The sequence below is a fragment of the Lactuca saligna genome, chromosome 2 (assembly GCF_052625555.1).
Source record: "Lactuca saligna cultivar CGN05327 chromosome 2, ASM5262555v1, whole genome shotgun sequence".
Classification (NCBI taxonomy): domain Eukaryota; kingdom Viridiplantae; phylum Streptophyta; class Magnoliopsida; order Asterales; family Asteraceae; genus Lactuca; species Lactuca saligna.
In genome coordinates, this window is record NC_136418.1 from 124874490 (window position 1) to 124901361 (window position 26872).

The window sequence follows — 26872 nt, forward strand, 5'->3', positions numbered from 1 at the left end:
CCCTCCCTCGTTGTCTGTAACTATCTCTGCCCTTTCTTTATTCTTCGCTTCTATGATCTCAGCCTCCTATTCACCCCTCTAAATCCTTACTTGTGAGTCCACGCCACGCTTGTTTTTAACTTGTTATGGAAAATCAAGAAACATTCAAAAAACCTTAGGGTTTCGCTGTGAGGCCTCGTTTCTTCTTATCAGTATCAGATTTCTTTTTGGCTGAGGGGCCAGATTGACGAGACCTGTGAGAATTCTGAGATTGATCATTGCTCCCTGTGTGACTGTGTGAGGATACAGAGATTAATGGTTGCGACAGGGTTTAGCAAACCTCCTTATATCTTCTCTACCAGGTATAATAAATGTTGGGTCAAGTCTCTAGCTCTGCATTCTCTCTACCTCTGCATTCCCTCTCTCTCTCTCTCTCTCTCTCTCTAAAAAACCCTAATCACCCTTCTGGTTTTCTGAACCAGGAAAAAGCGTGGTTTGTGTATTTGTAAACCCGATATAGAGATTTTTGGGTCCGATTTTTAGGGATTACCATAAATCCCCCTAAATCCAACCATTACACTTGTTCATTCATTCCCCATAAATCCCTTCATCTTGATTACGATCTGCAACCCCCTAAATCCCCCAGTTAGAGTATCTACCATGGATGCTCTACGCCAACCTAATCTCGATCTTAGTAATTCTTCACCCATTTCATCAATTTACACCAAAACCCCTCAAACACCAACCTCTTCAACTTTTCCCTATAAGTACCGATTATCTTCTTCCAGTTTCAATGGTTACCATAGCAAGTGTAAAGTACCAACACCACCTCAAGCTTTACCCAAGGAAAATTCGAATGAATCAGTTGAATCCAATAAGAAATTGATTGATTCAATCGCTAGAGGTTTGATCAGGCTCGCTGATGCAGTCTCTGTTTGTTTTGGATTCGCCAGCTCTTGCCTAGTCCTTGACAATAGCATTCCCAGCTTCTCATACTCATGAGGTAGGTGTTCACTTCGATCATCTTTTTTAGTAGTTTGTTTGGGTTGTGCAGATAAGGTGTTCAATCTATTTCTTATATGGGTTTGGTAAAATTTGATTTCGTAACAGGTGAATGCTGTGCAACGAACTCTTGTAGAGACTTAGGGTTTGATCAGAGAGACTTTTGTTGATCCAACTTTTAATCATCAAGGTACGATTCATTTCTGTTGTTTTATGTCATTTAGTGTCAATAAGTTTAACGTAATTTTATGTGTTTTCTGTAGACTGGGACTCGAAATTCCAACAAACAATGGTGGAAATGCATCCACTTAGAACAGTTGATGCCGCATACAGTAAGATTAAAGGAATGCTTTCTACTCTTGAAGATCGCTTCACTCACATTATCAGTCCAAAGGTGCAACTTTTCCCATTACTTTTACAAAAATTTTCCCTGTGGTTTCTAAAAGAGTTTTTAGTTTTGGACTAAAATTCAGAAATAACAGGAACCATTTTTGTAACTTATTATTACTCCTAGATTCCAACAGGGGGAACTTACTCTATTTTCTTTTCGGCAATGATTTGTACAGGAATACCAAAGTTTTAGAATTGGAAGTGATGGAAACGTACAAGGAGTTGGACTATTTGTGAATACTGAACCAGAAACCGGTCATCTAGTTTGTGATGCTGAGACTTGAACCTGAGACCTCAGTTATGGATTCTTATTTATTTTTTATTTTTAAAAATTTAAAATTTTTTGTTTCAGGTTTTATTGTTCTGTGTTGAGGGTAGCCCAGCTGCTAGAGCTGGAATACATGTAGGAGATGAGTTGATTGAAATAAATGGAGAGAGGGTTAAAGGGATTAGTGGTGAAGCTGCTGCACAAAAGCTTAGAGGTTATGTTGGGACAAGTGTTACATTCAAAGTGCACAATGTAAGTTTCTTACATTTAAGTTTGGTAGGAAGGAATGGAATGGTTGATTCCTTTCCAAAGGATTTTATAGAAATTTGTGCATGTTCATATTTCTGATCTACATGGAAAAAAGTTGGCCATTGACTCTAGTTTTAGAGAGGTGAAACTACCCCGGGAATTCATCAGACTTTCTCCTATATTAAGTGTCATCATTCCTCATAGAACACCAAATGGTCATGTATCCAAAACCGGATATGTAAAGCTATTAGCCTTCTCCCAGGTGCTTATTAATTCTCTAAATCTTAGTCTTACTTTATAACTTCATATCTTAAATTCATCTAACAACAAGCTTTTGTAAACAGAGTGCTGCTACAGATATGAAACACGCCATTCATGAATTTGAAAATCAGGGTGTTGAATCTTACATTTTGGATCTCTGAAACAATCCAGTAAGTAGCCTAAAGTTGACTTTAGTAAACTTTTGTTTGACTATTTACTAGTATTTACATATATATGTTTATTTATAGGGTGGTTTGGTGAAGGTTGGACTTGATGTTGCTCAAATATGCCTGGATGGAGATGAGACTCTAGTGAACACAATAGATAGAGATGGGAACATGCTTCCTGTTAACATGATCAATGGCCATGCTGTTACTCATGATCCGCTAGTTGCTCTTGTAAGTTTTTTTTTTTTTTTTTTTTTTTTAGACATGAAAATCTATATATTCACCTTCTGTTACATCTTTTGCTAGTGCTGCCATGGCAGTGAGACAACGGCCACATCAGAAGAAGTATAAGCTGAGAACTGGCTGTGTTAATGTGTCCCATTTTCATAAACCTGGTAACAGGGTGCACACAAAGGCTACAGCTCAAGAAACATTTGTATAAACCTAATATGGTTTTGATTTCTGAAATAAATTGATTTGTGCAGGGGAAACGAGGTTTATAAGAGTGGAGATTTATCAGAAGCTGAAGTATGTTATTCAAAGGGTATTAGTTCAATACAACATACAAAGACACCTGGCGTTTGTATACAACCTCTTATTTTCTGTTATAGCAATCGTGCAACTATACGCATGGCTCTTGGAAGAATGAGGGAAAATGTCTAAACGACTGTAGAATGGCTGCTGCATTAGATCCCAATTTCATGAAGGTCAATAAGCTCCTATTCAGAGAAACTACTTAATATGAAAGGAGAGGCTCTTCTCATGGTATGTGAATGTGATTCATAATCTTTGTTAGTTTAATAATTAAAATTGACTGATTTGCCCCTACTTATTACACAGCTGGGGAAGCATAAATAGGTGGTTCAAATGTGTTAGCAAACCCTAGATACGTCGGGTACTCAAAATTCTACCAATTTTTTAACTACTTTCCCTTTACTTTTGAGTTTTAACCTCTTAATATTATATGATATTTATAAATCACGGAGGGGAACTTCAGTGGTGAAGATACTGTTAGGGTTACCACCATGAACAAGCATGGGAAGCATGATTTGGATATTCCAGTCATTGTCAACCCAAGAAATGATCCTCCATTTATTAATATCCTTGAGTTCATCATGTTGGAGAATGTGACAGAAGATGATATTCACTTTCCAGGTCATATTCACTTTCCAGGTATATTACAATTTACAAGAAATAACAACGTACTTTTATGTATTTGCTTATTGTGAAAACATTTTACTTTTATTTCTTTCTATTACAGTTTACAACACTGCACTTTTCATTTATGCTCTTACAAGATTTGTTGTAAGTCCATTAATCCCAAGCCACTGATAGACCCTTGTTGAATCTATCATAAACTCCAGGCATTTTAACCCCTGATTCAATTACGTGATAATATTAAGATAATTCCCAGCTTTCGAGATGTGGGTATCTCCAAGAAAGAACAAAGTTCAATTCATAATAATTCTTAGCTGCTAAACAAAAACCTCTAGGGAGTGGTCCCCTAAAATAGTCCTGGGACAAAGTTAGTGCTCTTGACATAACAAAACAGCCATAATACCAGAAAAAACCATCCTACTCCTGGCCAAAAAGATAACAGAAATGTCGGGGCTTATCAATACCAACGGCCCAAACTTTCACCTTGTCCTCAAGGTGAAGGAAAGAATGGGTCTTCCTTGCATTCCTATTCAAGTGCGGTTGCCAAAATGAAAGGTAAACCCGAAACAACTCAAACTTCACGTGTAACATCAATAACTTAAGAGAATAGACCAAAATCTCCTCTGACTTCTTCTTAAGTGACTCCTGTTGCTGTTGTTCTCCTTCCATCTCTTCAAGTTCGAGCCCTTGTTTGGTGGCTTGCCCTACAATCACTGGCTCCAATTCCTCTAAGATCATCTTGATAACTTTATCAACCTTCCCATTCTTATTACTCATCACACCTGAAAAGAAGTATTGGTAATGAAAACTGGGACCGTCGCTTGGTGTCCTCACCACCTCAAAAACATTCTTGAATTTATGTGGGACTTCACCAATGACTTGTGCATTCCCACCTTTTTTCACAACTTCCCAACCATTCTCATTAGGATCTATGGTGATGTACCAGCCAAATCCACCAGAAGCAACTGATGCATTAAAGCCCTTGCTATGTAAACTTGCTAATCCAGCTTCAAGTCCTTTAGTAAAACCATCACCTGAATCATCTAAAACCTTAAGGGGGCACAACAGGAACTCTTCCAGCCGATAAACTCACCATAAGTAACTTCACTTCCACTTCCATTTGCCCCAGGAAACTTATTTGGCAACAACTTTAACATAAAATCTTTGCTAACATCTTTTCCCTTTTTAGCAATAACAAGTATTTCTTTATCTATCTCTTCATCAATCCCTTTCTTCTTCAAATTCTCCAGGATCCAAGAGCTCTCCATACTCTTCTTGTTCTCACCAGTAATGACATTACTTCCACTAAGATCATCATAACCAGCTGTAATTGTAACCTGTTCAAGACCTTTTTCATGTATTTTGATTCCAGCAAGCATACACCAATTCCCTTGCACTCTTTCTTGTGGAACCATAATATCACCCAGGGGGTCCTAATGTTTGGACAAGGTGACATTAGAATCTTCAGTAACCTTTTGAAATGTGAAGTATGCTCCATGCACTAGATATTTAGAGAAATACTTGTCACTTTTGTTAAAAGTCACAAAAAAGATGAAATATTTCTCCATAGTTTTGGAGACAGATTTTTTTTTCCAGGACACTATCATCTTTATTGCAATCAACAGTAGCTAATACACCATATTTGATACATAAGACAACATTAATATCTGTAAAAGAGCCAATGTGCCCAGGTGAATCAACAAGAATGCTCAATAACTCGTTTTGGATGACAGAGGATCCAAAATTGAACCCTAGGGTTTTGAAGACGATATTAGGATAAGCCAACGCCTCCAACCTTGAGGAGCTGGGTATCGTGGTTGAGTAAGAGGTGGCCAATTGAGGTTCGATCGGCAGAAGAGAAACAGAGGTGCGAAGAGGAATTAGTGCCAATTGTGTCGTTGGTTGGATTAACCTTATGTGAATATAAGGTAGGTCTAATCCCTGTTTGACCAAAGTCAGAGTTGATTCAGTAAAACTTGGGCTTGAGTTAGAAAAGTTACCCATCAACTCCACAGTGCGCTTAGTATTTTGTGAGCCCAAGGTGTTGATCACAGCCCACTTATCTCTCATAAGTCAGGTATTAAAAATTCCACCTTTTTCCCTTGGCTTGATGCATATTTACAATTTAGCTTATTATTTTGATTTACACTTGCAGGAAATTAGAAGCGAGGAGCTACATAATGATGTTTCATAGGTGCTCCCTGGTTATAAACAGGTATGAATATGATTTACACTTCCAGTTCACATTGTATCCATTTCTGGAGAGGATATTTGGCCCTATAGTAATAGCTCGGATTGCAGGAGTAAGCAATTTTTCTTTAATTTAGTTTTTCTTTTACCATTTGTTTAATTTAATTATTCATTTTTGATGTAATTATTGATTTTGCATGAGAGATTTTTTTTTTTTTAATATATGAATCTTGAAAAATGGGATGTTTGGTTGTTAAATGAGGTCTTGAATATCTTTTGTGTAGGTTGTGTCTATACCACTACTCACGAGTTATCCATTCATAGCCATGTTGACTGGATTTGCTCTCTCGTTGACTTTAAATAGTGCATCCATTATAAAGAATGTTTTATATGTAAGTTTTTCAGGGACTAGATCTGTCTACTTCATTAATTGCATGCTACTATTAGTTTATTACTTAATATAAGATAATATTTGCACATATTAATGCAACATGCAAGAAATCTTATAATTATTTTTATCTTGATAATTTGGTTTCTTATCACCAACAGGTATCCATCATAATGGGGACATTCATGCTGCAAAATAAAGTTGTGCTAATCTTCACCTCCTCAGTTCTATAGCTTTCTTTAGGGTTAGATTCATAAAGTAACTATGCACTTTCATTGATTTATTTATTTATTACAAGTTTATAACATCCTAATTTCATTTTTTCTTATTAGAACATTGTACTTTCAAAAATCTACCTAATTATCTTATTGTATAGCTTGAGTGCATCTGTGGCTTAATCTTAATAATAATTCAGTTTTATATTATCTTGTTGTCATGTTTGTTTAGTAAGCTTAAGAAGAGTAAACAAGGTATCCTTATCTCAGTTGCAGTCAAACCACAAGCTTCCAGGGCCAATTAAGTTGCTGGGACATTTTCTGAAGTCAAACACCTTCTTCTTGTGTATAAATTCAATAGCAAATTCAGTACTTTCTTGTGTATAAGTTCTATTAGAAGACAAACATATTTTTGATCCCTTTGATATCCATTTGTCTACTATTGGAATGATTATTTGTGACATTAACTTTTGTGCAATATATTATATTTTTTGTATATGGTATTTGATTTTTTATTATGATACATGAAATGGAAATTTAATTTGAAAATTAGTAAATCTACAAATATATTTTTTTAAACAGTTAAAATTATGATACGCAAAAATGTGTGTCATCTTCATTTATGACATGGCCTTTCTTGATAGGGGCTTTCTTAATACGCATTGCGTGTCATTAACACGCGCGTCGTAACGTTACGATACGCAAATGCGTGTCGTCTTCTGTTATGACAGGGCCTTTGTTGATACGCATTGCATGTCGTAAACGTGCGTCGTAATTGCGCGTCGTAAATGAGCGTCGTAAATGTGCGTCGTCTCTCTTTATGACATGGCCTTCCTTGACGCGCATTTGCGCGTCGTGTGAGCCCTTTACGACACGCAATGAGCGTCGTAAAAGGATGTTTTTCTAGTAGTGCTAGCTATTGCCACATTTCATGATTATGAGATATGGAAAATGGATGTCAAGACCGTTTTCCTTAATGGGAAGTTGGTTGAGGATGTTTACATGGCTCAGCCAAAGGGTTTTGTTGATCCGAAGCATCCTAATAGAGTGTGCAAGCTTGAGAAGTCCATTTGTGGACTTAAGCAAGCGTCTCGCAGATGGAATCTTTGCTTTGATGACAAAGTCAAAGAGTTTGGATTTGTACGAAGCAAAAATGAATCATGTGTATATGTCAAAGCCAGTGGGAGCATAGTTAGCTTTCTCGTTTTGTATGTCGATGACATACTACTCATAGGAAACGACGTCCCAACTCTGTAGGAGGTAAAGTCCTGGCTCGGGAAGTGCTTCACTATGAAGGACCTCGGAGAGGCTTCCTATATTTTGGGAATAAGGATAGTGAGAGAAAGAAGTAAGAGACTAATAGGACTTAGTCAGAATACTTACTTAGATAAGGTACTAAAACGTTTTAGTATGGAAAACTCAAAGAAGGGAGAAATACCAATACTGAGTAATACCAAGTTGAGTAAGACTCAAAGTCTGAGTACCGAAGCCGAGATAGCTGAGATGAGCCGAGTACCTTACGCTTCCACAGTTGGCTCGATCATGTATGTTATGACCTGTACTTGACCTGATGTGGCCTTCACTTTGAGCATGGTCAGTAGATATCAAGGGAATCCCGGTAGAGCGCATTGGATTGCGGTCAAGAACATCCTTAAGTACCTTAGGAGGACCAAGGAATGGTTTCTAGTCCTCGGAGGGAGTGATGAATTGAAGGTGCGAGGGTATAGTGACGACAGTTTCCAGACCGACAGGGACAACTACCGTTCGCAGTCGGGATGGGTCTTTACCCTTAATGGAGGAGCAGTAACGTGGAAAAGTTCCAAACAAGAAACTGTAGCTGATTCAACGTGAGAATCAGCGTACATTGCAGCGAGCGAAGCGTCAAAGGAAGCAATATGGTTGAAGAACTTCATTGGCGATCTTGGAGTTGTGCCTGCCATAAAGAAGCCCATGGAAATTTTCTGTGATAATGAAGGAGTGGTTGCCTTAACCAAGGAACCGAGGGATCATGGTAGATCTCGGCATATCGACAGAAAATATCATTTTATTAGGCATCGAGTAGAAGAAGGACACCTCATGGTTAAGAGGATATCATCAAAAGATAACCCAGCAGATCCGCTTACGAAGGGACTGACCAGGGTTAAGCACTTGCAGCATGCTAGGAGTATTGGGCTGAAGGATGATATTAGTTTGGATTAGATAGTATTAGAAACGTGTAATAGATAAATGTAATTGACATATGATGAATAAATAAAGGAGTATTATTTATAATTATTGTTAATATCTTATGTTAATTATTTAGCTATTGTTTCACTTTGCATGTTTTGACTTCCAGAATAATTGAGTTTATTAAGAATAATCGAGTTATTCAAACTGTCCACAATCGTTCATATGCTGGAAGTAGGTATGAATGAAGATTGTCATGAATTGGTGTGTAGATTGTCTAAATGGCATTAGACATAGCAAAGGTTTGCTGCAACATTTATGAGTGCTTATGAACAAGTTTTGAGAATTGGAATAAACCCACGCTTGCTGGAATCACTTTGGAGTAATCGCAAGACGATAATATCATATGGTCTTAAAACCTAGATATATGGTTTATTATTTACTAATTGGTTGTACATTGATAATGCGAAACCGCATCAGTAAATTGATGTCATAAAACACATTGTTGTGTATAGTTGGTTAGTCGATAAATAAATTCATATAAGTCGAAGTTTATCTGTTACTTTTATTCTGAGAGGGTAAGAGCGATATCACGGCCGCTCGATGATTTGATTTGACTTATGTGTAGGCCCGGTCAGGACTAAATTGATGTGTTCAATTAAGTTCTATGTCAAATAAATCTGAGATTGAGAAAATAGTTGCTGGATAATGAGTATGACAATGTCTTATGAAATCATCTGCACGATATCAAAACAGAGGGTTGTACGATCCCTTATCTAAAGGACTGGTTACTGATACGATCAGAGTTGACAGCGTCTTTGAGAGCTACGATTGCTAATCGGATTGTGTTTGCGTTTATAGTTACTAGACTTATCCAAGTGGGAGACTGTTGGATTAGTGTCTAAGGCTATAACTATATTTGGTAAGTACATGACTTGGTTGTGCATGGTCCTTTTGGGTTGCCTTCACCATAGCAACTTGATAGGATGATTTACAGAGAAGAGATATTATTATTAATGTTTTATAAGAATAATATGTTAAAAAGAATAATTATATTATTTGGTTAATATAATTCATAAATTAATTAGGAATTAATTTGGTGACTTAAAGAGATTAACTGAATAAAGGGGTATAAACTATCAAATATGTGAAAGTTGTATTTTGAGCTGATAATCCTTATGGATTTAGGGTTAGACAATTTTAGGGATGTGGATAACCTAGAAATCGTCCAAGACCTTATCTAGGAAGGGATTTGGATTGCTTTGACACTAAGTTATCCAATTAGGGTTTTAGGGTGAAACCCTAGGAGATCACAGTATAAATAGACCCATAGGGTTGAGGAAATCGGCACCCTTGTGATTGGAGTAACCCTAGAGCTGATTTCCCTCTTCCTCATCTCTCTCAAATCATCTTCTTGATAGTTGGTGTTTGTAAGCCATTAGAGGAGTGACATTTGTGACTCTAAGGTCCAAGAAGAAGAAGGTTTTCAAGCAAGTAACTCAAGGTATCATTCTAGATCTGTTTTCATATGTTTTAATTGTTTGTTTACATTAGATCTAGCCATGAAAGTCTTAGATATGTTGCATGTTCAATTAGTGAACCCTAGATCCAAGCTATAGGGTTGTATGTGCACACAGGGAAAGTTCTGATGTCCAAAACCAATTAGAAGGATGGGTCGCATCAGATGTGTATTGACTATCAGGAGGTGAATAAGCTAACCGTGAAGAACCATTATCTGCTCCCGAGGATTGACGATATATTTGACCAGCTTCAGGGTGCATCTTGGGTTTCCAAGAATGAAATGCATTCGGGTTATCATCAGATGAGGGTCAGAGAGGAAGATACACAAACAACGGTCTTCCAGACTCGTTATAGTCATTATGAGTTCGTGGTAATGCCCTTCAGGCTCACCATTGTTCCAACCGCATTCTTGGATCTCATGAATTGCGTATGCAGACCTATATTGGACCGATCTGTGATTGTGTTTACTGATGACATCCTTGTCTATTCCAAGACGCAAGAGCTACATGAGGAGCATCTGAGGGAGGTATTGGAGTCTCTGAGGAGGGAGAGGCTGTATACGAAGTTCTCCAAGTGTGAGTTCTGGTTGTGCGAGGTACAGTTTCTGGGGCATCGTGCCAACCAGAATGGTATTTTGGTCGATTCACCCAAGTTCGAGGCGGTGATGAGGTGGGAGGTTTTGAGGTCTCCATTTGAGATTCATAGTTTCCTTAGATTGGTAGGTTACTATCGGAGATTCAATCAGGATTTCTCCAAGATAGTGGTTCCTCTGACTCGTTTGATGAAGAAGAGCATCACATTTCGTTGGGGTCTGAGAAACACGAAACATTTGAGACTTTGAGGCAGCGATTATGCAAGGCTCCGATTATGACCCTGTTGGAGGGTATTGGGGATTTTGTGGTATATTATGATGTGCCAATCACAATTTTGGGAGCAGTGCTAATACAGAAGGGTTGTATTATTGCTTACGCTTCAAGGCAGCTGAAGCCTCATGACGCGAATTATCCTATGCATGATTTGGAGTTCGGGGTTGTAGTGTTTGTCCTCAATATTTAGCGACGTTACCTCAATGGGGTCCATTGTACTATCTACACGGATCACAAGAGCTTGAGGTATTTGATGGATCAGCTGAATATGAACATGAGGCAGCATAGATGGTTGGATGTGGTGAAGGATTATGATTGTGAGATCCTTTATCATCTGGGGAAGGCCAACGTGGTGGCCGATGCTCTCAGCCACAAACCGGTCACGATTCCGATCAAGGATATGTGTTTGAGGATGAAAATAGTTACTCTACTTTTACAGCAGATCCGATAGGCTCAAGTTGAGTCTATGAAGGAAGAGCACTGGAAGAATGAGTGCATACTGGTTCATGTGGCTTCCTTCGATTATGATTGTTGGGGGTTATTGACCCATCATCAGAGGGTTTGGGTTCCGCATTTAGGTGTGCACGCTAGGTTTTGATGGAGGAGGCACACAACTCGAGGTTCTCTATTCATCCAGGAGCAACAAATATGTATAGGTATCTCTGAATCGACAATTGGTGGGCCATGCATGAAGCGAGATGTGGGTTGGTATGTGGACATGTGCTTAACTTGCATGAAAGTGAAGGACAAGCATGAGCGACCTAACGGAAAGTTGCATCCATTAGACATTCCCGTTTGGAAATGGGAAGAGATTACTATGAATTTCATCACAAAGTTGTCATATACAGCGTGCGAAGGGGATTCGATATGGGTCATCACGGATCGATTAACCAAGAGCGTGCAATTTATTCCGATTCAGGAGAGTATCTCTACAGAGAGGTTGACTGACATTTACATCAGGGAGGTTGTGGCACGGAACTAGGTGTCGACTTCAATGGTTTTAGACTGGGATGTCGAGTTTACTTCTAGGTTTTGGAAGAGGTTTCATGAAGATCTGATTACTCGTCTGTATTTTAGCACAACTTTCCACCCCGCAGACTGATAGACAGAGTGAGCGGACTATCCATACCTTGTAGGATATGCTTCAGGCATGTGTATTGGATTTTGGTGGGAGTTTGGATATGTATCTCCCTTTGGTGGAGTTTTTGTATAACAATAGTTCTCACACCATCATTGATCAGCCTCCTTTAGAGACGCTTTATGGGAGGAAGTGGAGGACCCCGATATGTTGGGGTGAGGTCGGTCGGCGAGTCATGGGGAGTACTGAGGTGGTATGCAAGACTACGAAGTTGATTCAGCAAGTTTGGGGTAGACTTCAGACAGATCAGAGTCAGCAAAAGAGCTATACTAACAACCGCCGATCAGATCTAGAGTTCCCGGTTGGGGATATGGTTCTCCTAAAGATGTCACCTTGGAAAGGTGTCGTTCGATTCAGGAAGAGGGGCAAGTTGGGCCACAAGTATATCGGTTATTTTAGGGTTTTGGTCCGGGTGGGTATGGTTGCTTATCGCTTGGATCTACTCAAGGAGCTTAGTCAGATCCATAGCACGTTACATGTCTCTCAACTGTGGAAATGTATGGTTGATGATTATGTGGTGGTTCCATTGGATGATATTTAGTTGTATGATCGCCTGAGTTATATTGAGAGACTAATTTCCATCCTTGACAGGAAGATGAAGGCTCTGCAGAACAAGTCGTTGAATCTAGTAAATGTGCAGTGGCAGCACCGCAAGGGTTCAGAATAGACATAGGAGCTTGAGGTGGAGATGAGGGAGCATTATCTGGAGTTGTTCACAATGATGGACTTCGAGGACGAAGTATGATTCAAGTGGGGGAGAATTATAACATTTGAATTTCAAGTATTTTTCCTTTTTTCCCTTAACCTTAAAACTGTTGCATTTTGGTCCGTAGCTGAGTACGTTGGGCGTACTGGCTCGATAACTTGGTCATGGAGGTAACCTACATATGTTGGGCGTACATGGAGTACACAAGGCGTATGACCATCAGGGACAAACCCTAATTTTTAGGGTTTGTGCCCTATTTAAACACCTTAAGTTGCTCTTAGACTTTCTTATGACCAACCTCCACCTATCCAAGCCCCGAGAACGAAACCCTAATTGCCATTTGAGTGGTTTTATCTTGGAAGTGACCTTTAAAGGTGTTTTTGGTGATCTTGAAGGATGAGGAACTCTTTGAAGTTACATTGGTGTGGTTGGAGCTTGTGGATCAAGAATCATCACCAACTTGGAAAGCTTTGGAGGTATAAAGCTCTTAACTTGATGGTTTAGTATGTTAGATCTAGTTAGGGCTTGTTTTGTTTTTGCTTTTTATGGTCCTTTAAGCCATGCTTGAGAGTATGAGCTACTCCAGAAGATAAGGATGGTAGATCTTAGCATTTTTGAGGTCCCGTGTACATACAAATGAAATCTTGATGTTTTGTAGTGGACCATGCATGAGGTAAGGCCCTTATTATGGGTTATTATGGTAAAAAACAAGTATTGGGTCCCATTAAGACATGCAAAGAAGTAAAGTGGCCAAATTTATGTGTTAAGACATCCTTTAGGATCAGATATGAGAAGTGGACTTAGTGGCTTAACCACTTAGGCAATTAATGGAGAGTTGGGCTTGCTGTGGAGTACGCGAGGCGTACCCAGCTTGTACACAACGCGTACTAGCCAAAGGTAGCGTATGTAAGGCGTAATCAACAGTTGTTGACTTTCATTGACTTTTGTGATTTGGGCCATGTGTGGAATATTAGGGTTTTAGGCCATGTTGGGCCACTATTCTTTCTAAATTTAGGCCATTTTTAGGCTTTAAGCCATCTTGGATTTGGGCCCATAATTAGCTTTTGGTATCATTTAGGGATTTGGGCCATGTTGGGCTTTTGGTGCCTTTGGATTAGGCCTTGGTTATTAGGCCAAGTGAGGCAAGGTAAAAATGGTCTTTTACCCTAGGTATTGGACAAATGAACTAGATTCCTAGTTATGTTTTAGGGTCCAATTATTAATTGGTGTTTTATTTGATAGATTAACGTAGGGATTTTCCGGTTCAACAGCCCGATCATTTGTTTGCCTGACAGTAGACTGAGGTGAGTACTCACTATACTATAGGACACTAGGATATGTTATGTGCTTGTAGTCTTTGTGACTTCTACTGTATATGTTATATGCATGTGTGCCTATTTGCTATATGTATGTAGGGTGAAATAGACTCGGTATAGCCTTGTGTTGACACGTGAGTTGAAATAGACTCGGGGGTGAAATAGAGCCGAGGGTGAAATGGACCCAATACCCTCTTGGTCAGACACATGAGTTGAAATAGACTTGGGGTGAAATAGACTTGACACAACCTTAAACTGGCAGATATGTATGTTATGCAGTATTTTGGGAAACTCACTAAGCTTTGTGCTTATGGCTTCCAGTTTATGTTTTTGATACTTCCGGATCAAAGGGGAAGAGCTCAGGATGAATTCCTCGTACACACCACGATTTTCATTTCATTTGACCATGATGTATTGACATGATTGATTGACATACTATGATTTTCCTTTATGATTTTGTGAACCCGTTCTGGTTGATGGTACATGGCATCTTAGTAGATAAGAAATACGTAAGAATTTCGTCTCGTGAGTTACATTGGTTTAGAAATAAAAAAAATGAGTTCAAAATACAACCATTTCAAAAATTTAAAGTGAATATCATGATATGTGTGTTAATTGAAAAAGAAACAACTAATTAAAAAAATCGTTGCGTATGGGATACATTACATTTATTCCATAGTAGTTGATTTTCCTTTTACCACCAAGGCCATAACATGGATAGTTATGGTATATGCCACTATCCCCTTGTGTCAAGTTGTTTGTTAATACATTGTTTTTTCCTTAGATGTTATGGTATATGCCACTATCCCCTTGCATCAAACTGTTTGTTAGACATAAGAGTTGATTTTCCTTTAACCATCAAGGCTATACCATGGTTTGTTATGGTATATGTCACTCTCCCTTAATTAAAAAACAAAAAACCATTGCATGTGGGATACATTACTTTTAGACAAAATTACAAAAATGGTCCATATGGTTTGCCAAAAATAACAAAGTCGGTCTCTGCTAATTTTTTTTAATGCAAATGCTCATTATGGTTTGCAAAACTTGCATAGATGATCATTTTTACTAACTCCATTAGTATTCAGTTGATAGGGACTGAAATTGTAAAAACATTATTGTCTTTTCAAATATAAAAGGATTAAATTCGTATCATTTAATAAACCATATGAACCATTTTTATAATTTGTATTATAACAATATAAATGATAGAAAAAGAGGACAAGAGGATTCAAACTATGGACCTCCTCTCCCTCTCCCTAATCACCCAACACTTTAGCCAATTAGGCTAGACACAAACTTGTTTTATATTTCCAAAACCTAATTAATATTATATAAAATCGTAAATACGTTAATAACAAAAAATTATAAAAAAGCATATTTTTATAAAAAAAAAAAAAAAAAAAACTTTTTTAATAAAATAAACTATATTTTTAGTGTATTGTAAAAAATATTTTTTACAAACAATTTTTTTTTACGTATTTGTTTTATGTAAAATATTTTTTTATGTATTTAAAAAACATATGTTTTCGTATAATATGTTATTACATTCCTATTATCCTAAAACATATTTTTACATTTTCATATAAAAATAAGTTATTTTTTTATTTCATGTAGAAAAGAAAGGATTTTTTTATGTATTTATATCATGTAAAATATGTTTTGTTATATTTAAAAAACACGTTTTCGTATAAAATGTTATTACATTGCTATGATCTTAAAATATATTTTTACGTTTTTGTATAAATAAAAGTTTTTTTTTCTTTCACATAGGATTTCTTTTATTTTATTTTTTTACATATTTATTTGATGTAAAATATGTTTTTATATTTTTAGAAAATACATTTTCGTAAAAAATATATTACATTGTTATAATCCAAAAATATACTTTTGAATACATAAAAATTCATAATAACATATTATACAAAACGTAATCCAAAGAAAAAACGACAAAAAAGTTTTTTGTATATGCAGGTATTTAGTTGATTTAAAGCGAATATGAAAGTTTTTATTTTATTTATTTATTAACGTTTTCGTATAATATGTTAACATTTTTTCGTAAAAAAATACTTGCATATTCACTTTATATCAACTAAAGATGTTAAGTTAACGTAAAAGTATAATAATATAATAATGTATTATACGAAAATGTATTTTTTAAATACATAAAAAACATATTTCATATAAAATAAATATATACAAAAAAGCTTTTTTTATTTTATATTTTTTATTACGTTTTTTTATAATATGTTATTACGTTTTTTTATGTATTAAAATGTATATTTTCATATTATAACAATGTAATAATATTTTTTAAGACAATGTATTTTTTAAAAATATAAAAAAACATATTTTACATAAAAGGAATACGTAAAAAAAATTTCCTATGTGAAAGAAAAAAAAACTTATTTTAATATGAAAATGTAAAAATATGTTTTAAGATCATATGAATGTAATAAAATATTATATGAAAACGTATTTTTTAAATATATAAAAAAACGTATTTTACTTGAAATAAATACGTAAAAAAGCTAACAAAGAACCTATTTTTATATGAAAATTTAAAATGTGTTTTTGGATAATAGCAATGTAATAATATATTATACGAAATATTTTTTACAATACGCTAAAAATTTATTTTATATTATTAATTTTTTTTGTAAAAATATGTTTTTTAATTATTATTAATGAATTTACGATATTAGATAATACTAATTAGTTTTTTGGAAATATAAAACAAGTTTGGATCTACTCTAGTTGGCTAGAGCTTTGGCAGCATTATGGAGAGGGAAAGGAGGTCCCAAATTTGAATCATCCTCTCATATTTTTCTAGCATTTATATTATTTTAAAACAAATTACAAAAATGGCCCATGTAGTTTACAAAATGATACGAATTATGTCGTTCAATAGTTGAAAAGACGAAAATATCGTTACAAATCTAGTCCCTCACGACTGAATTCTAACGAATCGAGTTAGTAAAAACGACCATCCGCGAAATTTTTGCATACCACAAGAACCTTTTGCTTCAAAATTTTAATAGAAATTGACTTTGTTATTTTAGGCAAACCATAAAGACTGTTTTTGTAATTTTATCTTACTTTTATTTCATAGGTGTTACCAACAAGGTAATACCTTTGATAGTTAGGTTAAGTATCTAAACTTTCCACACACGCGGTTATGCTTTGCAATTTAATACCAATAAGGAAGACTAGGTTTCAAAACAATAAAAACACTTAGTATAGTTCCATGTACCAATCAAGGGATAGTAAGTCCTAAAGCAAAGATAACATCAACTAAAAGCATGTATCATCAAAGAATTGCAATTTTTACATGTACTCCTTTGTAAAATATTCATTATATATTGACCCCTTGATAGTTTGGTCAACCAACTATGACTATCCCACTGTCCTTGTGTTTGCTTGTGAATCCTATATAATTTATTTCCATTTATATTAGGAACTCAACATTATTAAGTTTAGAGTAAATTACTCAAATCGTTCCTATGATTTGGTCAAAATTACACGTTTGGTCCCTAACTTTTCTTTTGCACTCGGATCGTCCCTATAGCTTGATTTTGTTGCGTTTTTCGTCCCTTTCATACATAAAGTTAGGGACCAAATGTGCAATTTTAACCAAACCATAGGGACGAAAAACGCAACAAAATCAAACCATAAAGATGATCCGAGTGCAAAATAAAAGTTAGGGACCAAACATGTAATTTTAATCAAACCATAAGGACGATTTCAGTAATTTACTCTTAAGTTTATAACAAATTTATATCCCATTACTTTTCTATTTGACACGATGTCCTTTTATTAAATTTCATAATTTTTTTTTCATAATGACACTTTCGTCATATGTTTTTCGATCATGATATTCCTATATATTCCTATGAGTCATAAAAACTCATTAAGTTTATCAAACTAGTCCATCGTCAAATATGATTAATTCCATATTATACGATTTTGATATTTCTAATACAATATGGCTAGTCGATCTTGGATCCTTCAACCTACTTAAGGTGGTAAGAAAACTCAACTCAAAGACAAACGGAAAACTGAAACGACATGTTGCTCTAAAACCCATGCCACTGGTCAGCTTTACAAATAAATAGTAACCAAAACTCAGAGTACCATTCAAATACCTAGAATACCCCAATGGTAGATTCTTTTTTATTTGTATTTCTTGAAATCTATAGGTCCATGTTTTTCTCATCTTTGCTTGAATGGTAGATTCTTTTTGATTTGTGGTCTAATATGTCCTCTTTCCATTGAAAAATTCTTTGTCTTTTCACCCACGTTTGAGTAGTTTTCTAATGCCCAAAAGTTCTTATTTTAATATTTTATGTAAAAATCTCTTAGGCTTATTTTCCTTCGTTTTCACTTACATCCGTAAAGCTCATAACTAATGTCTAATTAACATATAATAACTTATAAAATGACTAGAATCATCAATGTTTTATATTTTCACGATTTTGCGACAAGTTAATATACATAATTGGGATAATGACATAAAACACTTAAGTTTGATAGAAATGTACGTATGTACCCTTTTGTAGATTTTAGGTTCACTAATACCAAATATTTGCAAAAGTTTTTTTTTTTTTTTTTTTTTTTTTTTTTTTTTTTTTTTTTTTTTTTTCAATTGTACCCTTTTTGTACCTTTATCCTGTAAAACGAAATTTTTTGCCAAACTTAAGGGCTTTAATGAAATAGAAAACCAAACTTAAGGGATTTTATGAGTCAGAAAAAAGGATAAAACTAAATATTTCTGTCAAACGTAAGGTCTTTAATGAACCAGAAATATACAAAAGGGTAAAATTGATTTTTTTTTTGCAAGTATTTGGTATTAGTGAGCCAAAAATCCACAAAATGGTATATCCGCACATTTCTACCAAAGTTAAGGGTTTTATGTAATTATCCCTACATATTTCTCTAACTCTTATTTTGGTTCATGTTTTTCACTTTTAAGTTTCATTACAAAATTTTGAATGCCAATTTTAAGTATCATTTTCGTCCTGAGATTGCCCACCCTCGTCCCCATCCCGAAATTAAAATGGGTGTTAACCTTGCCTGCGCCCCTGACTTTTTTTTAATAAATACCCCAAACAGGACTGGACCCCCCATGGGAACGGGGTCCCACAAGACTTTTTGAAATCCCTACTTGTGGGCCATACAATAATTAAAATAGAAATTAGGTACATAATAAAAAATAATTATTAAAAAGCAGTTTAGTCATATAAGTTTGTCATGAATCAAATTTATAAAAAAACCCAAAAAGGACTAAAGATAACAATTTTGTATTTTGCATCTTAGGCTTATAGTTTTTCAAATATATTAGAACTTAGCTATCACAATACAACCAGTGAAAAGGAAAACGGGCAAGAAGCTGCGCCGTTAAGCCTTTTTTGTATGGTAAAACTAATTCTTTTGAAAACTACATTCATAGATCTAGGGGATGTAACATTGCTAAGCATGATCCGTTGTACTCGATTAAGAAGCACCATCGCATCCCACATGAGGAAACTAAATGTATCAAACGCAAATAGTATGAGCACATGTTAATTTTCCATTCATGCCTTTTCATGTTTTGTGACCTTGCATGTAGTAGCTTTTAAAGCAACATGCCCCACCTTGAAATCCCCAGCCCTCAAGCCCACGAGAGGGGATACCCCTGTAAGGTCCATATAAGCGTGTTTCCCTCCAACCCATCCAAAAATCAAAACATCAGCCAATCTAAGGGTTAACTTTCCATCTGTCGGATCAGTGAAAAATTCATAGGAGCCTCTTTCTTGGTAGAAACCCCGACACGCTTAAATATGTCAAACAAAATATCCCTAACCATATCGTGCCTATTTGAACCATGGGAGTTCATTACAATAAACTGCATGCTCTCCAAAAGATTCCAAACATTGTTTGCGACACACCGGGCATATCTCATCATTTGGAAAAATAGGGATCATGAGCCGATATTTAAGGATAGTACAATGCACCATATGAGACATATGTTGGCCAAGCCCATCTATATGGATAGCTAGAAGAAAATATTGAGCATGTGGTATACATAAACACTGGAAAACTGCTTTCTGTCCGAGTCGTCATGTCGAAATGTACTTCCATATCTTGGATGATTTTACGAAACAGGACACTCGCTAATGTGTTGTGGGATTTAGGGGGGGGAGGGGGGGGGGCACCACATATGTCGCTATTCCATAAGATGTGGTATTGCAACACCTAAGATTGGGCTATTAAGGCAACAAAAGCATATGAGGTAGCCTCTACTGCGGTATACAAACCCAAACCACCAAACATCATGGGTAAGGAATCAATTTGCCTATAACATCCCAAAAATACAAGCCAAAAATTTCATTTTTAAATACGTCATTATAAAACCAACAGTGTAATAAAACATCCGTAATATCATGTCATGTCAAAACCAGAGTAGAAATAATCAAACGTGTTATAATAAAATAATATCAGAGTGTAATCCCAAAGATCTCATGTGCGGAAAACCATAGTGTGATGCGCTGCAATCGAGCCAGCTCCTCTCCTTTGAAAACAAGTACCTGAAACCAAAACTGTAAACCGTAAGCACAAAGCTTAGTGAGTTCCCCCATCATACCAAATACCATACAATCACAAAGCATACATACTACCGGGCAATTCTGGGGTGCCCGACCTACCCGTGTCAAGCCATTCTGGGGTGCTGACCTACCCGTGTCAAGCCATTCTGGGGTGCTGACCTACCCGTCGGTCCTAACAACCGACCCTCGGGGACTATTCCACCCCTACTGCTACTATCACATATATCATAACATAAACATACTTTCAGACATATCTGGGGTGCCTGAACTACCCTTCGGTCCTAACAACCGAACACGGGGACTGGTCCCCTCATACTACCTCTATCGCATATAACATAACAAGCCAGCATGCAAACATATCATCACATATTGTCAGACGTATCTGGGGTGTCTGACTACCCTTCGGTCCTAACAACCGAACTCGACTACTATCACATACAACATATCATGCTAGCATATAACATATCAGGTAGTAGCAAACCTAGATGATATCACAAAGACAATCATCTATCACACGTCTCCTACTGGTGGGCCGGCATTGTGGCCTTAGACCCACTACTACTGAAAGGTAACTCACCTCACACTGCTGAAGTCCCGAAGACACAATCCCACACTTGCTGAAGTCCCGCAGACTCGACCCCAGCTGCTGGCTGACAGATTCCCGAACTGTCAACACCAAAATAACACCCAATTAATAATTGGGTCCCAATACATAACCATAAGTACATTCTTTGGGTAATTACTACATTACCCCTAGCTTGGCTTATTCAAGCCCAAGGCCTAATCCATAGGCCCAAAGTCGACTAGGAATCAAAGCCCAACGCATGGCCCAATTATCCAAATTGGGCCCAGGCCTATACATGGTCTTATTCTAAGGCCCAACATCATACAATCATTAAGGCCCAACTATGGTCCGTCTATGGCCCAATTTACAAATTGGGCCCAACCCCTTACATGGGACTTACCCTAGGCCCATTAAATCATTTTAGACCATATAATTATTCTTGGATGGCTTATTATTAATCCAATCATCAAGGCCCAACAATAAACCCAAGTGAAATTAGGGTTTCACATAAAATGATGATTAGGGTTAAGTTTCCTACTTAACCCATTAAGTCCATTATCGCTTAGATTAATCTTTGCCAACGCTTATTATTTAATATCTCAAGTTATTAAATAATTCTTGTGTGACCCAAATAATTATTAAAGTTAGGGTTTTAATGGCATTAGGGTTTTCCAATCCAAATATTAGCCCATTTATCAATTTGTTGGCCTTTTATGTCAATTAGGGCTTTACCGGGCCTATCAAGCCCACTAACATATTATTAAGCCCATTAGGGTTTTAGTCCTTTGTCTAATCATCCAAACGAGTCCAAACACCATCAAAGCACACCGCCACCCGACATGGCGGCCGGTGGCGGCAGGAGGCGGCAGCCACCACCCGCAGGTGGTGGTTTTCACTTTCTTTCATTATACTTTAGTTAATTACAGTTTACAATGCCCTAACCAAGAATAAACACACACACTAACTACATCAACACGCATCCAAGGCGGTTTATGGTGGCAGCCACCACCTCACAGTAGTGGCAGCGACTTTTCCGGCCAACAAGCTACACACAACACAAAGTATAGAAAGAAAAAACACCCACACTCTTTTCTTGCTTGCAACCAGGTCCAACCACCCTCCTGGTGGCGAATGGCGACAGCAACACCATAGAAAGGTGGCAGCGGCGGTCTTGACGGCGTTAGGCAGCAGCACACACGAAGGGGGTGGTCTTTAGGAGCTCGCTCCCAGTGACAGCAAGCCAATAGTCACATGAATCTCGAAGCAACATCACACATCCACCCAAACTCGCAGCCACCACCCACGACGGTTGGTGGTGACGAGATAAAACAGCGACAACCGGCAGAATAAGAAGAAGGAGGCATGGAGGGACTATGGAATATCAACGAACTGAGGGAGAGAAAAGAATGGAGTGAAGCAGGTGCGATGGAGATGAACTGCTCCTCCGTCACCGACTGACGTAACACCGGCAGCAGTCACGACTTCCACAATCCACACTCTCCCGCTCCTCCCGATTAACACGACATTGATGCATTGATCTTCTCTTCGCCGGTACACTGATTATTGACAGTGGAGGGGAGATGGCGGCGCTAGGTCGGAGATGAAGAAGGAAGTGAATGGAGGCTGGAGGGAGGCATAAGGGTGGGTGACGGCTGCCTGTCATTTTCGGGTTAGGGTTGACGACTGAAGGAGTTATATACCCGATCCATAAACATCTTTCCCATACTTACAATTCTGGTCCCTCCCCTTGGACTTTCAAATCTAATCCACTAATTACCCTTTAGACCCCGACTTTCAAAATTCCTTTCATAATAAACCCCAAGATTACTAAACAGCCCCTCCTCCATAATTTATTCTTAAGTTGGATCCAATACTTACACTTTAACCCCTTCCTTCATGATTTTATTTCAAATTAAACCCAGAATTACCAAATCACTCTCAACTTCCAACATTCTTTACAAACTAACTCGTGAATTACAATTCATCCCTCAACTTCTATAATTATAAATTTTAACTCCTCGAACTAATGCCTTGCTCATTTATTCTTGATTTTAGGGCTTCTATACATTTATTTATTTATTTTAGGCTACCATTCGTTCACTAATTTATTTATTTAACTAATAAATAAACGGGTGTTACAACTCCCCCCCACTTAAATTAGATTTCGTCCTCGAAATCACTCCTTACTATTTCTTATATGCCAAACCACTTCTAATAACATGGTCACCGTCTTGGGCACAACCCTAGCCTTCCCAGGGTAGATGTGACTAATCTTCACAAAGCCCTAATATCCTCATATGAACGAATTCCTTGCAACAGGATCACATCTACTTCGTCTGAATCTATTATCTCGAGATGGTCTGATTCCGTGACAGACCACTCGCATTGAATCATTATCGACGGACCTAGTCCACCTTATCCTTCGACCAGCTACTCAACTTCCAATAACTCGAGGTTCCCACTATAATTCAGGGTCACAAGCCTAATTATCTAGGTAGGTCACTTATACTTGGCCTAGGCTCATTTAGTCCCGATGTGATTGACTCAACACTCCCCAATAAACCAACTATTTCGTTCGTGTTTGCAACCCAAACACAAATACTAATACTGCCCAAATGCTGAAACTGCCTGAACACTGATCTACCTGAAGCAGTAGGTTGCAACATAGCTGCTTCCCAAAATATCTCGAGACCTTCCTGGTCTCAATTCATCCGTCAGTCATCTGAAATATCGGGTTCCGGCCCCATCGTCGAACCGAAAAGGGCTCCCACTTACTCGCCTCACACGACTTTCGAAAGAAATCCTTCTCTTGAACTCGTTGCCACTAGTCAGCATGGCACTGAGGCTCTAACAACCTCCTAATACAATCGATCGGGCCCATGCGTCGAATCCTGTCATCATCCAATCCGAGACTAAAAATGATTGCTACCTAACCGATGGTAGCCTTACATCACAAACGCCCTTAAACAGTCCATTACTTCCCTGATCTCATCACTGTAGTGGCACTACTACAATCTTATCACTGGCTCAACCATATCTAATCCATCTGGGTAAATCCAAGGTCCAATTCATGGATTTTCATATCCTCACTGTTGCACCCGAACTGGTGGGTACTATTGCTCCTTCCACATTCTAACAACACGCTCATGCCATCTATCACCCTAGTGAATGCTAGGCTACACCCGCAGTCTTACAACACTTCCCATGCTAACTAACCACTGGTGAATGCTACGGCTACCCTCGTAGTCTTACAACACCTTCCAAACCGGGTCGAACACGCACTCGACCTAACACACCACTGAACTTGAGTCCTAACCGGAACTCTGGACTGGTTCCCAAAACATGCTATCATGTGACCCCACTCTATCAGTACCATAACCCATTCCCGTGATCAAGCGTCACAGTAACCCACAAAGTCATCTACACCCTCTGGCATAGTGAGAATCAATGTCTCGCACAACCACTGTCTGAGAATCTCGAAGGCTGCCTGCTGCCCAGGCCCCCAACGAAAGGTCACCGAATTCTTGGTCAGTCGGGTTAAAGGAAACATCAATCTTGAAGAAGTCTCGCATAAATCTCCGATAATAAACCGCTAGACCTCGGAATCTCCCACTGCATCACGGCCTCTATCTCGGCCGAATCAACTAGAATACCCTTCTGGTTGACAGGGTACCCAAGAGATTGCACCCCGTGCAACCAGAACTCCCAATTGGAGAACTTTATAAAAGTCTCTCCCCCACTTAGATTCGACTAAGTCTTCACATCACATGAGAATTGAAGGATTCTCAATCCTTCTCGCTTTCTAATACCCCCTATTGACAACACGTGTCTGCCAATGCTGGCGTTTCATCACCGATTATACCTTGAGATCTCCCATCCTCGGAAATCTCGATGAGTACTCTTGAGTTTTGATCCAGTCTGACACCTCAATCCATCTGACATGATGTCAGTTGAAGACCTTAATCTTTACTCTAGCTGACGAATCCTTGTTCCCTCTCCCAATCTTGCAGTACCACTGAACTCTAAAGTTCATCCATAAATAATCACCGACCATACCTGAACAATGATAGAACCCTTGAACGTTGAATTCATTGGAGAACAATCACTCCAACCCTGATCGAGTATCCTCTAAATGATACTCCTGCATGGATCCCGACAAAGATCCGAAATGATAACGGTATGCGCGGAACCCACTCCGCAAGATGCATCCCTCTTTGGGTTCATCATGGACCTTTCGGCATGCTGAATGGCATATATGATCCCTGATAACCCAAACACTAGCAGAAAACCAACTCGAGGTCTGACTTATCCAAACTCACTCACAATTCCAACGCGATACGTATCCCCAACATCCATTTATTAGCAATAGAAGATGACATAGTCGCAACGTTTGGGGAAATACTGGTCACCTTCTGCAGACATGACCATCCCTGCCACACATGTGGCAGCCTAATCCCTTGGAGTGACAAACTCCTTCATGTACTCTCTCGTACGCATTGCACTGACTCCGGCCCTGCTGGCCTTTCGCCCGATGATCGGAGGTGACGGGTCTCTTCCCGCGACCCTCAACTATACGCACCTGGTACAAACCTCTCTTCTCAATGTGCTCCCAATCGATCTCGCATCTGCAATTCTTGGAAATCATATCCTTCGGGGTCTGACACCCTGTCACGCTCACTAGCTCGCTTGCCAATGTCTAAGCTGCAACAACTGGAACATCCTCTGTCCCCAAACTGGGTCACAACTCTTCCCTGAAGCTTCTTAGATTCTCCAAGACTCTCACTGATTCGAGTATGGATCCTGTGCTTTCAGTAGTACGGGCCCAATACTACCTTCCACACCTATCCATACTTTCCTCAGCAATCCTCTCGAATCCTCCAAGTCACTTCCTCAAACTGGAACACCCAAGTGTCACTGAACCTCACTACTAACTCACTGGAATATATCCTAGGCTTCCCTAGGTTCCCGAACTCACCCAGTCCTCAGCTGCTGAAAGATTCCCAGTAATGTCAACTAGTTACCTCATGAATATAGCCACATGCAACAGAGATCAGATAATCCTTCAAGTACAGACTCATCCCTATAACGGTTAGACTCAAACGAGAGCTGCGCAATAGGGTCAAATCTATCACTCTGAGATTATCCAGCCTGTGCCACATGTGACTTAGCATATTCACTTAATAGCTAACTCACATTACTAAGAGTCCCACAAAGCACAAAGCAAGCAACATTCAGACAATGGAAAATCTAACAATCATATTCCAATCAAATCATTTTATCCTCTAATCAGGAATGTGTACATGCAATTAAAAGGCTCATACAATCAGGCATAACCTAAACAAGCTATCCTATCACTGACTGATCAGTACTAGCATGCAAGTCTACAAGCACATACAATAGGCATATAAGGCATCCTCCTAGATCCTTAGCCTTAATCTAGCATGCAATTATCATAATCATATCATATCATATCATACCATAACATAACATGTATGGGTATCTTGGGGAAAACTTACTTGAGCTCGGCTGATTGCACGCATCACACACTATGTTCTTCTCAAAGTTCCTTTCTCTTTTCAGATTCTTTTCAAACTCCTATTTATGAAATGGTTTTACTTTTGAAAATTTCCATACCAAGTCCTTAGTTTGAGTTCAGACACACCCGGGAGCGCGCCCGAATCCCTCAAACCAAGGCTCTGATACCAACTTGTAACATCCCAAAAATACAAGCCAAAAATTTCAT

General features: G+C 38.0%; 1 pseudogene; it reads left to right on the forward strand.

Annotated features, from left to right (window-relative positions):
- The first annotated feature begins 639 nt into the window (after positions 1 to 639).
- LOC145030055 (carboxyl-terminal-processing peptidase 3, chloroplastic-like) lies at positions 640 to 3648 on the forward strand (annotated as a pseudogene).
- The last annotated feature ends 23224 nt before the right edge of the window (positions 3649 to 26872 follow it).